A 14,899-nucleotide genomic window follows, 5' to 3' on the forward strand; every position below is an offset into this window, starting at 1 on the left:
AAATATAGATTAAAAAAGAGGAAACTAAATACAACGGCCAAGACTCAGAGACTATAAAATCCAGCTCCCGGACGAGAACAGTGCAGTCTTCTGCCCCCGCGCCTGGCTGTTCCTCGCCGAGGCCCCTTGGAGGGGAGCGGGTTGAGCTTTCCTCCCCGCCCCGACCAGGGCTGCGGCAGCCGAAGACCTCCAGGACCAGCCACCACCATGCTGAGACCACTCTCCGCACACATGAAGGTACTGGCAGAGGGACAAAGCCACGCGGGTTCTGGGGCCGAGATCTCCAAGCCTACTCGGACTGGAGTCGAGCATCTTCCACCCAGATCCTCCAAATCCCAGTAGGCGGGGGTCACACCCACCACCTGGCCCCCTGGCGCCGTGTAAATACTAAGTATACCAGAATAAATCAAGAACCTGGTATAATCTAATAGAAGACATTCATGAGCTTTGTGAGAAAAATTATAAAATTGTGTTGAAATATAAAGTAAGATATAAAAAATGAGATTTTTATGATTAAAATAAGTTAATAAGTGAAAAATACTCAGTTTACCCTTAATTGACCTAAATTTGGTAAAATTCTAATTAAGATCTCCACAGAGATTTTCCTTAAATACCAATGCTTCAATTTATGTTAGGAATAGTCAAAAACTTAGGAAAGCACACTAGCTATGCCAGGATTCTAGATATATTATGAACTATAGAATCAAAAACAAAAAGGAAATGACACAGAAAGAAAAATATAAACCAAAGGAATTTAACAATAACATAGAAAATGACCTGAGTGAAGAAATTAACTTTGATCAGTAACAAAGGAGAAATGGATAAACATAAATTCACAGAATGAATATAATGAATAGAACTAGTGTGATAAATTAGTTTTTAGGAAAGTGGTGAAGTTCAATTTTTACCTCATACAAAGTTAAAAACTAATTCCTCTAGTTTTGAGACATTATTTTATTGTTTCTAATGTATTCTAATGCTCAGAATATGTGAATAAGGAAATAATGCAATCTCCATGAGTATAAACTTCAGAGTGAGGGTTCATGGGTTTAATACTGATTTCTCCCCATTAATCTAATTAATCTGTGCAAGTGAAAATTAATTTTTGTAAAAAGGTTTAAAATCTCAGTGTCCTTGCCAATAAGAAGGGTTACTGCATCTTCACTTTGAGTTGATGGAAGGATTTATTTTTATTTTTAGAAACATTTGGATGACACACTGCTGACTCAAGAATATACCTGACTATTCCAGAAGTGGTGCAAAGGATAAACCAGAGTCCCCTGTATGTGACTTACCTCTTGTACAACAGCTCCATCCCAGTGGAGATTGTTTAAATGATAGAAATAATTTCAGAATATTTGACATTGAAAATAAATATAGCAGGGGGGAGTGAATGGATATCTTTAGGTAGAAGCAAAAGCTATTTTTCACAAACACAAGTTTTCTTTGAGTTCTGCTCTAATGCCTCTAAAATTCCACATCGACTTAAACTATTTTAAATCTTTAATCATAAAATGTTTAAAATTACATCAATACAGTTGGGGAGAAATAAATTGTGAGAGAACTCAGGGAGAACTAAATTGTGGAACTGTGCTCATGTTTGAGTCTGTTCAGGATGATCATCGTTTGGAGGTGAGAGGCCAAAACTGCTCCTGGGGAAGATTCGAGAAGGAGTCAGGCTTGTTCATTTGGGCCATCAGATTTTTCTTTGAAAATTTGATATGAATCTCCTCTTCAGAGGAGGTATCAAGTTTTCATGACTAGAACAGAGAGGGAGGAAAATTTTGGTGTTTCTAAGAGGTGAATGTATGTAATCACTTTCACAATGAAGGGTTTCTTGAGGAGAAGGGTTAACTGTTCTGGACTGAATTTTTGGAAGTATAAGCTAAAAAATCCTGATGTAAATATAAGCCTAGAATGTAGACCAAGGAAAGCCCAGTGCAATCTGGCACAGCAGAATATGCAGCAGAATAAAGGAGATCTTATTGATAAATGCATTTTTTTTTTTACCAAGAACAAACAGCAGTAAATACCAAAGTTGTGTTTAATACATCAGGATTCCTCCTCTTGCAAGAGTCACGATCACGATCACGACCACCCTGTTGTTCGTCGATTGCCTCGAGCAGGTACCAGTAACGTCTTCTTCGTCCTAGCCCTGAGATTTTTTTTTTTAAAGTGCCATATTCAAGGCTTTTTCAGGGTTAGGAGAATGAGACTCATCATTGTTACTGGTATTTGGCATATTGGGTATACCACGGGGAGTTTGCCAGACTCTGCCGTGTGGGCATGTTACATTTGGTAGCCTGCCAGTTTGACCAAATTAGGAATGAGATGATAGGATTCGCGGCCGCGTGCTTCCGGGACCTGAGTGTGATGATCTCTGGATCCTGGCCGTTGTTGGAGTTACACGGCAGTTGGTGGGTGTAACTGTCTAGTTACTGGCAGGTCCAGTCCCAAACTGTGCAGGCTTGGAGATCTCAGCCCCGGGTCCCACACACCTGGGTTCCTCTGTTAGTTCTTATATGCGTGAGGCTCATCCAAGTGTGTGGAGAGTGCTCCCAGCATGACCTTGGCTGGGCCTCGGTGGTCTTCAGCTGTTGGGCCCTGGTGGAGACAGTCAGGCATAGGGTAGGAGACTCTGTCTTGTTCTCTCCCAGGAGCTGAGTGTGATGATCTCTGGATCCTGGCCGTTGTTGGAGTTACACAGCAGTTGGTGGGTGTAACTGTCTAGTTACTGGCAGGTCCAGTCCCAAACTGTGCAGGCTTGGAGATCTCAGCCCCGGGTCCCACACACCTGGGTTCCTCTGTCAGTTCTTAAATGCGTGAGGCTCATCCAAGTGTGTGGAGAGTGCTCCCAGCATGACCTTGGCTGAGTAGAAACTCTTGCAAGAGTAGAAACCGAAATATACAGTTCTGCATTGCTCAGATGTGAGAGTCAGCCTTAAGGCTAAAGAATCTGATAGTGAATCTACAATGAGAAGGGTCAACACAAATTCTAATCTAATTTTAGTCTAATTAAAGTGCTATTCCTTTACATTCACATTTACCTAGGACAATTCTTATCTGGATAATTCTTAGATAGGACAAATTATATCTAATGAGGGATTAGGACAAACTTTATATATATATATACAATATTTATGTATATAAATATATATGTGTGCATATAATTAAGGATAGTGTCCAAAATGCTAATTAAATATATGGTGGGGCTGTTTAAGTTTCATTTGGAAAACAAAATTGTTTTAATAAATGTTTAAAAGACAAGAAGAACCAGCTATTTTAACAATGAGACTCATCATATTTTGGATGCCTAAAATATAAAGAATGTTCTTTCTCTCTAACCTAGCAACAATGTAGTCAATTCCAATAAAACATCCCATATTTATCAGATAATTGGACAAACTCATTCAGGAAAATTGTACCAGAGAGGGAGAATATGGAATACCCGTGACCATTTTGAAAAACAAAATGCCTCTCTGTTACCAAGATTCATTTTAAAGTTGTAATCATTAAAGAATGCTTTTTAAAAAATCAAACAGAGGTCTGAGAGATATTATCAGTGCACGCCAAGCATGTAGTTGACCTCCAAGCACTGCCACGGGTGCTCTGGAGGCTATTAGGCACCACTAAAAAGGCCAGGTAATCCTTGGCACCACAGATCCTAAGAAGCATCAGTTCCTTAGGGTATCACATTGAACTGGATGCCTAATTTGTCCAGAATCATGTGGAGGGGACCTTGGACCTATTGAGCACTGCATTAAAGGTCCCTTAAATCAATTAAATAAGCAGATAGAATAACACAGATAATACTATTGATCACTTGATCATTTGACTTCCCGTTAATTGTCGATTTGCTCGAGCAGGCACCAGTAACATCTCCATTTGTCCCTGTCGTGTGCTAGTGTAGCCCAATGGCGTCTGTTCTAGGAAAACGAAGAGCCTCAAACCGATCGTTCATGATCTTAATGAAGAAGTCTGACCATCTGGTAGGTGGGCAGCCACACGATCTTTTGACATCCCGTGGAATCCAGTCGGTAACAGCTCTAGTCCAGCGGTCATCTTTAAATCTCATTACGTGACCAGCCCATCTGATTTTTGATGCCTTGGCAAACGAGAGAGGATCCCTGATTCTTGATCGTCGACGGAGGTCGGACTCCGGATTCTTTCTCTCTTTTGAGTGAAACGTGATATTCCAAGCATAGCTCTTTCTGTTCTTCTTTGGGAGACCTGAATAGCGTTCTCATCCTGTTTGCGTAGGGCCCAGGTCTCTGAGGCATATGTTAATGCAGGAAGAACAGTGGAATCAAAGAGATGTGCCCGGAGCCGGAGGTTCTTCGTCCTCTTAGCTATTTCTTCGACGTTCTTGAAGGCGTTCCAAGCCACTCTCTTCCTCCTGCGCAGCTCGGGTGCCAGGTCATTTGTCATGTTGACCTCTCGACCTAGGTACACATAGCTGTTGCATTCAGAGATGGTCGTTCCGTTGAGAGCGAATGGGGCGTCAGGAACGAGGCTGTTTCTCATAAACATTGTCTTCGTAAGATTCAGCTGTAGTCCTACCTTTCCACACTCACGGTCAAAGTTGGCCAGCATTTGTGCCACTTGGCTGATGTTTGGTGTTATTAAAACAATGTCATCAGCAAAGCGGAGGTGGTGTAGTTGCCCACCATCTATCTTCACTCCCATTCCTTCCCATTCCAGTCGTCGCATGATGTTCTCGAGGGTGACACTGAAGAGTTTCCGTGAAATGGTATCACCCTGCCGAACCCCTCTCTTGACATTAATGATCACTTCTTTGTAGAATGGTGAGGTCCTGGTAGTGAATCCACAATACAGCTCACAGAGGATCTTGATGTATTGAGCTTGAATGCCCTGATTGGCTAGGGCTTCAATGACCGCTTCTGTCTCATCAGAATCAAAGGCCTTCTTTAAATCAATGAACATTAGATACTATTAAACCACTTAATATATTTGCACTCCCGCAAATCATTACCTAAATTTAAAAAATAAATATATAATACAGGTGATGAAATAGAATATTATGAAAGGAACCAGGCATAATACTTTTTTAAAAAAAATTTTATTACTGAAACACCATGAGGTACAGTTGTAGACTTACAAATTTTGTGCTTGGGTTTCAGTTATACAATGATCGAGTACCCATGCCTCCACCAGTGCCCATTCCCCACCTCCAATGCTCCCAGCATCCCTCCCACCCCCCAACCCCCCATCCCACCTCACCCCTGTGGCAGGGCATTCCCTTTTGTTCTCGCTCTCCTTTTGGGTGGAGCGATAGCACAGTGGGTAGGGCGTTCGCCTTACAAGCAGCCAACATGGCCGACCCGAGTTTGATTCCTCCGCCCCTCTCGGAGAGTCCGGCAAGCTACCAAGAGTATCTCGCCCACATGGCAAAGTCTGGCAAACTACCTGGGTTGTATTCGATATGCCAAATACAGTAACAAGTCTCACAATGCTACTGGGGCCGCTCGAGCAATTGATGAACAACAGGAAGACAGTGACAGTGACCCTGTTCAATAAGCATGAGGATAATGTGTTTCTAGATTACAGCATAATCACACTGCTCAATATTAGTAACCAAAAGAAAATATTTAAATCACAAAAATTGGATGTCAATAGTGATGTATTCTGAACTGTATAAATTCTAAGACATACTATAAAAATCTTTATTCTTAATTCTTACTTTTATTATTAGGGCTGGAGTGATAGCTCAGCAGGTAGGGCGTTCGCCTTACAAGCGGCCAACATGGCCGACCCGAGTTCGATTCCTCCGCCCCTCTCAGAGAGCCCGGCAAGCTACTGAGAGTATTTGATATGCCAGACACAGTAACAACAAAGTCTCCAATGGAGACGTTACTGGGCCCGCTCGAGCAAATCAACGATCAACGGAAGGGCCTTTACCTTTTTTACCTTTACCTCCTTTTGGGTGCTGTGGTTTGCAAAAGAGGCTTTAAGTGGCTATCATGTTCGGTTTACAGTCTATTTTCAAGTCTATTTTCAGCATAGGCATAATACTTTGGTACATATTTTTAAAATATTTTGATAGGTATTTTTAAAGTACTTGAAATTTTGAAAGATATGACTATACTAGAACTTTTGGCTTTTTTAAAAAAAATTAATATTTTATCAATTTGTCATTGACTTACAATGTTATTAAATTTAAATTTATCTCGATACCTCTATATGTGTATAATTCTTAGCACTCCCACAACCAAAGTTCCAGTACCATCTAACCACCAAAATGATCCCTCTTCTAATCCCTCTACCTTTCACCCCCTTTTCCCTCTGCTAATCACCACCATTTTCACCAAGTCTACATTTGGTGAATGTATTTTACACACAATTTTTTTTAATTTTATTGAATCACCGTGAGATAGTTACAAGCTTTCATGTTTGGGTTACAATCACACAATGATCAAACACCCATCCCTCCACCAGTGCACATTCCCTAACACCAATATCCCTGGTATGCCCCGCCTTTCTCACCCTCCCCCTGCCTCCATGGCAGACATTATTTCCCAAAATCTCTCTCTACTTTGGGGCATTATGGTTTGCAATACAGATCCTGAGAGGTTATCATGTTTGGTCCTTTATCTACTTTCTGCACACATCTCCCACCCCGACCGATTCCTCCAGCCATCATTTTCTTAGTGATCCCTTCTCTATTCCAGCTGTCTTCTCCCCATTTGCTCATGAGGCAGGCTTCCAGTATGGTTTGCGGGACAATAAGAAGTACAGCTGATTCAATTGGTAGTTGGAAGTGTAAAAGAAAAATGCCTTACTTGCTGTACTATGTCTCTGGCCCCATAGTTTATTTTATTGTAGAAAAACTTGCAACATTTTTTGGTAGTGCATATCTGATAGTGATAACTCAATTAACATTTGCTTGGCAAAAAAATCCTCCATTTTCTCTTTGTGTTTTAATATTTTTGCTTTGTGAAATATTTTGCCTTAAAGGCACTTTTTTTCTTTTAGTAATATGAATAAGTCATTCTACTCTTTACTCTGTTGGAGTTCTGCTACAAAGAATCATGAAAGCCAGACAGAGTTTTCTTTGTATGTTACTTTTTCTTTTCCTTAGAAGTTTTCAATAGTTTTTCTTTATAATTGACCTTTGATAATTTAATAAAGATGCCTTGAGAAGTTTGGGTACTGTCTTGTATTTTTTACACATATTATTAGTTCTTTGCTTAAGTTTGGAAGGTTCTCTGCTATTGTTTCTTTAAATATTCTTCTCTCTCTCTCTCTCTCTCTCTCCCTCTCTCTCTCCCCCACTCTTTCTTACCCTTATATTTTTTCTTCTAATAAAATTTGCCATTTCTTGGATATTCTCTTCAGTTTTTCCTTTTTTTCCCTCTCTACTGTTCTATTGATTTATTGCTATAATGTCATCTTCAGCTTTGTTATTCATTCTTCTGTGAGAATGAGTCTACTTGTTATGTTTTTTCCATCAGATTTAATTAATAACAATGTGCTCTTTCTACAGCAAATTTATGGGAGATTTTGTTATTAATTTTTATTCTTGGTAGTTTTCAGGAGACCATGTGATGCTTGGGATCAAATCTGAATCTCCTATATGTAAATCATGTGCTTCAGCCCTTTTGAACTACCTTCCTAGGAACTTTTTAATATCATCTTGGACTTGCTCTTCTGTGTTTAGTTAAGGTTTTCTAATTTCATTAACTTTCATGAGGATCATTCTTAATTTTTTTCACTTATATACATAAATTCTCTATCTTTAACATTGCCTTCTGGAGACATGTTTCCTTCTTCTTTTTAATTTTTTATGAATGAGCCATGATTTACAAAGTTACTGGCATACAAGAATTCAACATCAATCCCTCCACCAGTGTCAACTTCCTTCCACTGATGTTCTTAGATTCCTTTTCCTCCCCAGCGCCCCCTCTACCCCCACCTGTCAAACTGACAGGCACATTACAAAGTTTCAGTGACTGTAGCTTAAATCTCATATTTTCAGTTCTGTTGAATCTTTGTTTTGGATATATGGCTATACCCCTCACTCATATCATGATATAATTGAAACCCAGCTGCCTGTTCACCCGTTACTTCTCGTTCTCATCTCCCCCGCTGATTTCTTTCTTCTCTGTCCATCTCCTCTTTAAACACTCAGATCAAGGGTGATCTAGGAATCCCCTCACTACTACAGCACATTTCCTCATCTGGTATTCTATATTCCACAGATAAGTGAGATCATCCTGTATTTGTCTTTCTTCTGGCTTACTTCCCTCAATATATCTTCCAGTTCCAACCATATTGTAGCAAATTGCATTATTTCATCATTTCATCGTCTGTTGATTCGGAGAGCCCGGCAAGCTACCGAGAGTATTCGATATGCCAGACACAGTAACAGGAAAGTCTCCAATGGAGACGTTACTGGGCCCGCTCGAGCAAATCGACGATCAACGGGAGGGCCTTTACTTTACTTACTTTACATCGTCTGTTGATGATAGTCCATTGTGTATACATACCGTACCTTTATGATCTATTCATCTGTTATTAGACACCAAGGTTGATTCCATAGCTTGGCTATTGCACTGAGTGCAGCAATGAATACTGGTGTGCGTATGTCTTTTTGAGAGAGTGTTTTTGTATCCCTAGGATAGATGCCCAAAAGCGAAACTGCTGGATCATATAGCAGTTCAATTCCAACCTCTGTGGAAAATAGTATGGAGAGTTTTCAGTAAACTTACAGTGGAGATTTCTTTTCTTTGAGGAATCCTTCCGTGTTTTTGCAGATTGTCTGAGAATTTATTCTACTCACTCATTTGAGTTAGCTTTCCTTAACTTCCTGAAGGTGGTGCTGTGTCTTTAGTCTTGGAATTTCCTTTTCTTTCCCTGTGGCCTTGATGAGGAGTGGAAAGGCATCTGCCAGAAGGAAATGGAAAATCTAGACTGAACCTCAGTATTGCCAATATGTGGCAGGGAGAAACAATTAAGATGGGAGTATTCTATGTGTTTTCTTCTGTGTCTATTTGTGTCTTCTTTTGATTCTTATTCATCCTAAAATCTGTGTTACATCTCCGACTTCTGGATCAAGACTCCATCACAATGCTATTCCCAGAAGGATGTTGGGGAAAGGGGAAACTCAGCTGACCCAGTTATGTGTATGTCCTAGAGCTCAGTTTGATTGTCTGTGTGGTGTTTCACCTGTGTCTGAAGGTGAACAGTTACTTCTACAGCAGAATCATGCCTGCCAACAGTAATGCCAAGTGGGCACGCAATTGTTCTCTGAAGGATAGCCTCAATTAATTTGATGTCCCACCTGCTCCCCTTTTTTTTTGTGGTGTGATCACCCACCCTTACATATATGTGTTCATGAGTATCTCAAGCAAAACATTATAAAGTTAGAAAGTATACATCTCATGGAGAGATGGGGTTAAATGCTCACATTTGCCCCTACCAAGTTAGTTTTTATAAAGTTTTCCCAAAGTCTATTGCTATGATGGTTGCCAAGGGGGTGACAGCCAGCAGTGCTCGGGGCTTACTACTGGCTCTGTGCTCAGGGATCACTCTTGGCAGGCTCAAGGAACCATACATATGGGGTGCTAGGGATCAAACCCAGGCTGGAGATGTGTTATACTATGCCTCCAGCCCCTTGATGTTCTTATTTTGATATTCTTAGCATGGCCTTAGCGCTAGTGCTGGTGCCTCTGCTTTCGTGGTGCCAGCATTGCTCTGAGCCTGGAATTCTGCATCTCATTGGTTTTCTGGATCTTCTCAAATGGGTTCTGTGCCTTAAAAACCGTCATGCCTTTGAGCTAGTTTAGATTCCAGAAAGTTATTTTCCCAATATATATTACCAGGGCCCTCCTGTCTCTCCGCCTGCAACATAACTTGACAACTCACTGATAAAATTATTTTTATTTTTGTTTTGGGGTTACAGCCAGAGATGCTCAGTACAAACTCTTGTCTCTGCATTCAAGGATCATTCCTAGTGGGAACTGGGGAACTGGGGTGTTGGGGGATCAAATCAATGTTAGCCTCATGCAAGCCAAGCAGTGTATCATCCTCGTTGCTAAAATTTAATAACAATGCATAAATTCCAAATCACCATCATTTAAAACAGTCACTTGTTACTTTTCATGGGTTTATGACTCTACTTAGTGATTCTGCTGATGTTAGCTGAGCTCCTCCTTGTGTCTGATGTCAACTTTGGATCTGGCTAGAGTGTTGACAATTTAGCATGACTTCAGAGAAACAACTCAGATCAAGTCCACATATCTTTCCCACAGGCTAATCCAAACATGCTTTTTTCGGAGTAGTAGGGATCTAAAATTGTAGAAATACTCGAGTGTATTTTTCAAAACTCTTCTTGTGTCAGAATTATCTGTCCCAGGCCATAATCAACCCAGAAAAGATCTATTCAGATGCCAGGGAGTGTGTAAAGTTGGGAATGTTGAGAAAGAAGCAATTTTTTTCTACACGTTGGTCTGTACCTCTATAAAATAATTAAATTGACCCAAGTGAGACCCAGTGTATTCTAAAGTGCTTGCAAGAGCATTATGAAACAGTTGGTGGTCTTGTCCTGCTTTATCCAGGGCAAGGTTATAGAGGCAGTTGAAAAAAATTGATGTGAGGGAGATTAGTAAAAATGAAAAGATGAATGCTGATTACATGCAGAGAAGCTCATTTGTCAAATAAAGAAATCTAACCTCTGGTATTATGTGGTACCTAGAATGATAATAAAATTGGGAGAGGAAAGCAGAACAATGAACTCTACAACTTAAAGAAAAATGTAATTTTTAGGCTCATGTTTCTATTACTGAGCATTAAATGTGGCTTTTCAAGCCCTCCTCTGGAGTGATTAGGCTAAACTGTTGGCCCTCAGATCCAGGACAACCACAAAGAACATTTGCTTTTTGAGTGAAATAGATAAGGAGATAAACAAAAACACTGCCTTCAGCTCTGTCTCTTAATTTCTTTCCATTCAAAATAATCAGCATGCTACTTAAGAAACCCTGGAGCAGCTCGTCTCTCATCCCAACCATAGTTCATCTACCATACTTGCTAACAAAGTTATTTTGGATAATCTTAATTTTTTTTTTTATTGAATCACTGTGAGATGCAGAGCATTACAAAACTGCTTGCGATTTTCTTTTCTTTTTTTTGCTTTTTGGGTCACACCCAGCGATGCACAGGGGTTACTCCCGGCTCTGCACTCAGAAATTACCCCTGGCGGTACTCAGGGGACCATATGGGATGCTGGGAATCGAACCTGGTTTGGCTGCATGCAAGGCAAACGCCCTACCCGCTGTGCTATTGCTCCAGCCCCTCGTGATTGGGTTTTAGTCACATAATGTTCCAACACCAGTGTACATTTTCCAGCACCAATTTCCCAGTTTCCCATTTCCCTCCCACTCTCCCCCACCTTACTATTCACTGCCACAAGCCTGCTTCTATGCTTCTACGGTAGGCATCTCTCTCTCTTCTCTCTCTCTCTCTCTCTCTCTCTCTCTCTCTCTCTCTCTCTCTCTCTGTGTGTCCTTTTGGGGATTATGGTTTGCAATACAGATACTGAAAGATTATTATGTATATCCCTTTACCTATTTTCAACACTCAGTTCTTGTCCAGAGTGATCATTTCTACATATTATAGTCATCCTTGACCCTTCTCTATCTTATCTGCCTTCCACCCCACACACACATTTGTGGTAACTTTTACAATAAAAGTTGTTAAGTTGGCCAACATTCACTGTCATGTCACTGTCCTCCCATTGTTCATCGATTTGCTCAAGTAGGCCCATAATATTGTGAGATTTGTTACTGTGTTTGGCATATTGAATACATCACAGGTAGCTTGCCAGGCTTTGCCGTGCAGGTGAGATACTCTCAGTAGCTTGCCGGGCTCTCTGAGAGGGGTGGAGGAATAGAACTCTGGTTGGCCAAGTTGGCCTCATGCAAGGCAAACACCCTACCAGCTGTGCTATCAATCTAGTCCTGACCAACACTAACTTATTTATTTAAATTATTGGTTTTTGTTTTGTTTGGGGGCCACGTCTGGTAATGTTAAGGGATTATTCCTGGTTCTGAACTCAGGAATTACTCCTGGAATGCTTGTGGGACCATATGGGATGCCAGAGATGGAACTTGGGTTGGCCACGTGCAAGGCAAATGTCCTACCTGATGTGATAACTCCTGCCCCTTATTTAGTTTTTAAAAAATTATTATTGTTTGAGTAAATTGGACAACTCAAGTCCACAATACATTATGAAATTGGCATTTGTACATTATTTTTATGCAAATACTATCTCTTGAATTTAGCCATTGGTTTGTCAGATGTTTTTCTTTACCTGTCAATACATAGTACTGACTAGTGCGGATTATTCCCTTCCATAGTTTCAATATTCCACAAGATAAACTGGTCTTTACTCCTACTCTGTGAGAGGAAGGATGACTGCCAGTATAACTGGCTATTTTGAAGCAACCAGGCATAATTGGCTTATTTTAATTGTTTTATTTTATTCAAGGTTGGATTGACACCTTGAGAGAGGTTTAGTGCTCTTTGAACCAAAGTTTTTTCCATTCAACCCAAGAATGTTGAAGAGGAAGAGATGTGCTGGTCATCTTTGATGAAAAATGAGACTTCACTGAAACAGGAGTTCTAGAGCTAAGCCTTTAACTTATACTTTTCTGAGGAGCATGTTGCTCAGGAAAGTGAGGATTTATTGTCACTAGTGAAAAGGTCTTGACTGAGAAAACTGGTGAGGAATGACCTTTGTTCTCTTGCTAAATTAAAGCCACAGTTGGAAACTTTCTTAGTTTAATAGGTATAATTGAGAGAAAACGTAACTTGATATCTCTGCGACTGGTCCTTCCTTTGTACAAAATGACTTCACAGGTTTTGGAGAAGTTCTGCTAGTCAAATAATTCTTAGATGAGGGTCACTGAACTGCCCGGCTGATCTGTACCAAACTCAGGTTGAACTTTGAGCTGAACTTTGAATTCATTTCCCTGCAACATGTGACTTTAACTAACCTTCTGTCTAGTCCTTCCTTACCACTGGATCTGAGAGAATGTGTCCATAATCCAACCCGGTGAGTTTAAGCTGGAACTTCCCGTGACATGAAATATTTGATTTCTTTCTCTCATAAGATCTAGAACTCCTTATACATTTGGTTTATCTTCTCCATTTGTGACTTGTATTGGAAATTGACTTTATTCCTGTAGAATCTTCTTTGAGCATTACAAAAATTTGCCTAAATTTAAGTTATACTTATAACCCTTTCCTCATCCTAGGCATTGAGTTGGAAGAGAAACACAAGTGTCAGGTCTCAGATGTCCATGGTCAATGCTTCAGAGTGCCAAAAGGGCTTTCAGAGTCCAAATTTAGACTCTTAGTAAAGAAGGTCCCACACTCCCCCACACAAATATAAGTTATTACTCCATCCACTAAAAAAGACATGATATGGGAATACATATGAATAATACATATTCACTGTACTACATTCATAAGCATCCCCTTTGTTCATTACCCATCTTATGCCAGGCACACTGCCAACTATGTGGAACAGGAAGACAAACATGGCATGATTTCTGTTCTTGAGCTCCTGGTGAATTCTTAGACAGGAAAAGTCATTAGGGAAAAAATGTGAATGTTCTGCCATGAGAATATTGTTTCTAGTTTTCACAAATATAAACACACATTGTTCATTATCAGAGCTCAGAACAGTGCTATGAATAATTTGCATGCAATCCTCAAATCTAGTACAATTTACAGGCCTGTAGGAATTTTTTCAATAAAAGTTTCAGGACAGAATTTATTAGAAGCAGGCCTATTTCATATTAGGAAGAAATAAGTAAGTTTATTCAGCTCTTGGCCCTTCCTTCTGATATGTCTTATAACTATGATTCTGCAAAAGTTATAAATAGCCAACAGGTTCTTGAAACACATTTTCTTTATCATAAAGCAAATCTTGTATTTTGCTGAATCTTACAAATGCCAGAATTAGAGCAACCGTTTCAAAGAAAATAAATAAATGGAGTCAAGTTCAAAAGTGATGTCTGTATAAATTGAAACCCAAGCACAAAAATTTGTAAGTCTACAACTATACCTCATGATGTCTCACTAATAAAAATTTAAAAAAAAATTTAAAAAAGTGATGTCTGGCTCATCAACAGCACCTTCTCTAAGTTTCATTTCTAGAAACTTTCCAATGCTTAATTATTAATTTATGGAGTATCTCTTTTTTCAGCTGATGTCTACATTCAGAATTAAAAGAATGAAATAATTTTCCCATTTCTTTCCCACCAGTGATTCTATTTTGAGCCGGGCCTTGATAGTAGAAACAATTGCAAAAGCAATGGGTAGTAGCATAACATTTGGATATCAATAATTTTAAGTATAAGGTAATACCAATTTATTTGATCCATACTCAGACCTAAAAATACAAAGAAAGAAATCCAGAGGAAGAGAGAGATGAGAGAGAGAGAAAGAGAAACAGAGAAAAGAAATATGGAACGAAAGAGTAGATAAGGGTTTAATACTTTGATGATACTAGGAAAAAAACAACTTGTTTCTTTTTATTTCACTGGTATGAACTTAATATAATGAAAGAACACTTTTTTCCCCAATTATTTGAAAGCTAAACAATACATTGAAAAGCACATGTCCAATACTATTAGAAAGTATGAGGCATTACAATAAACTGCAAGTCATAAAGTCATTGTCAACATGCAAATAATTAATTCCATTAATTATTCAAGAAAGAACTAGCATGTCATCCCAAATAACTGGTGATAACTTGACCAAAAAATTAAAGATTGAAATCAGCCAATCATAGGTGACTGCATGTGGTCATAATGAGCAATAACTTTGAAGATATTTAGTAATAAATCTGGCTTAGATTTTTAAAGGTGCGTTT

Source organism: Sorex fumeus, unplaced genomic scaffold (genome assembly GCF_029834395.1).
Source record: "Sorex fumeus unplaced genomic scaffold, SorFum_2.1 ptg000044l, whole genome shotgun sequence".
In the NCBI taxonomy this organism is placed as follows: domain Eukaryota; kingdom Metazoa; phylum Chordata; class Mammalia; order Eulipotyphla; family Soricidae; genus Sorex; species Sorex fumeus.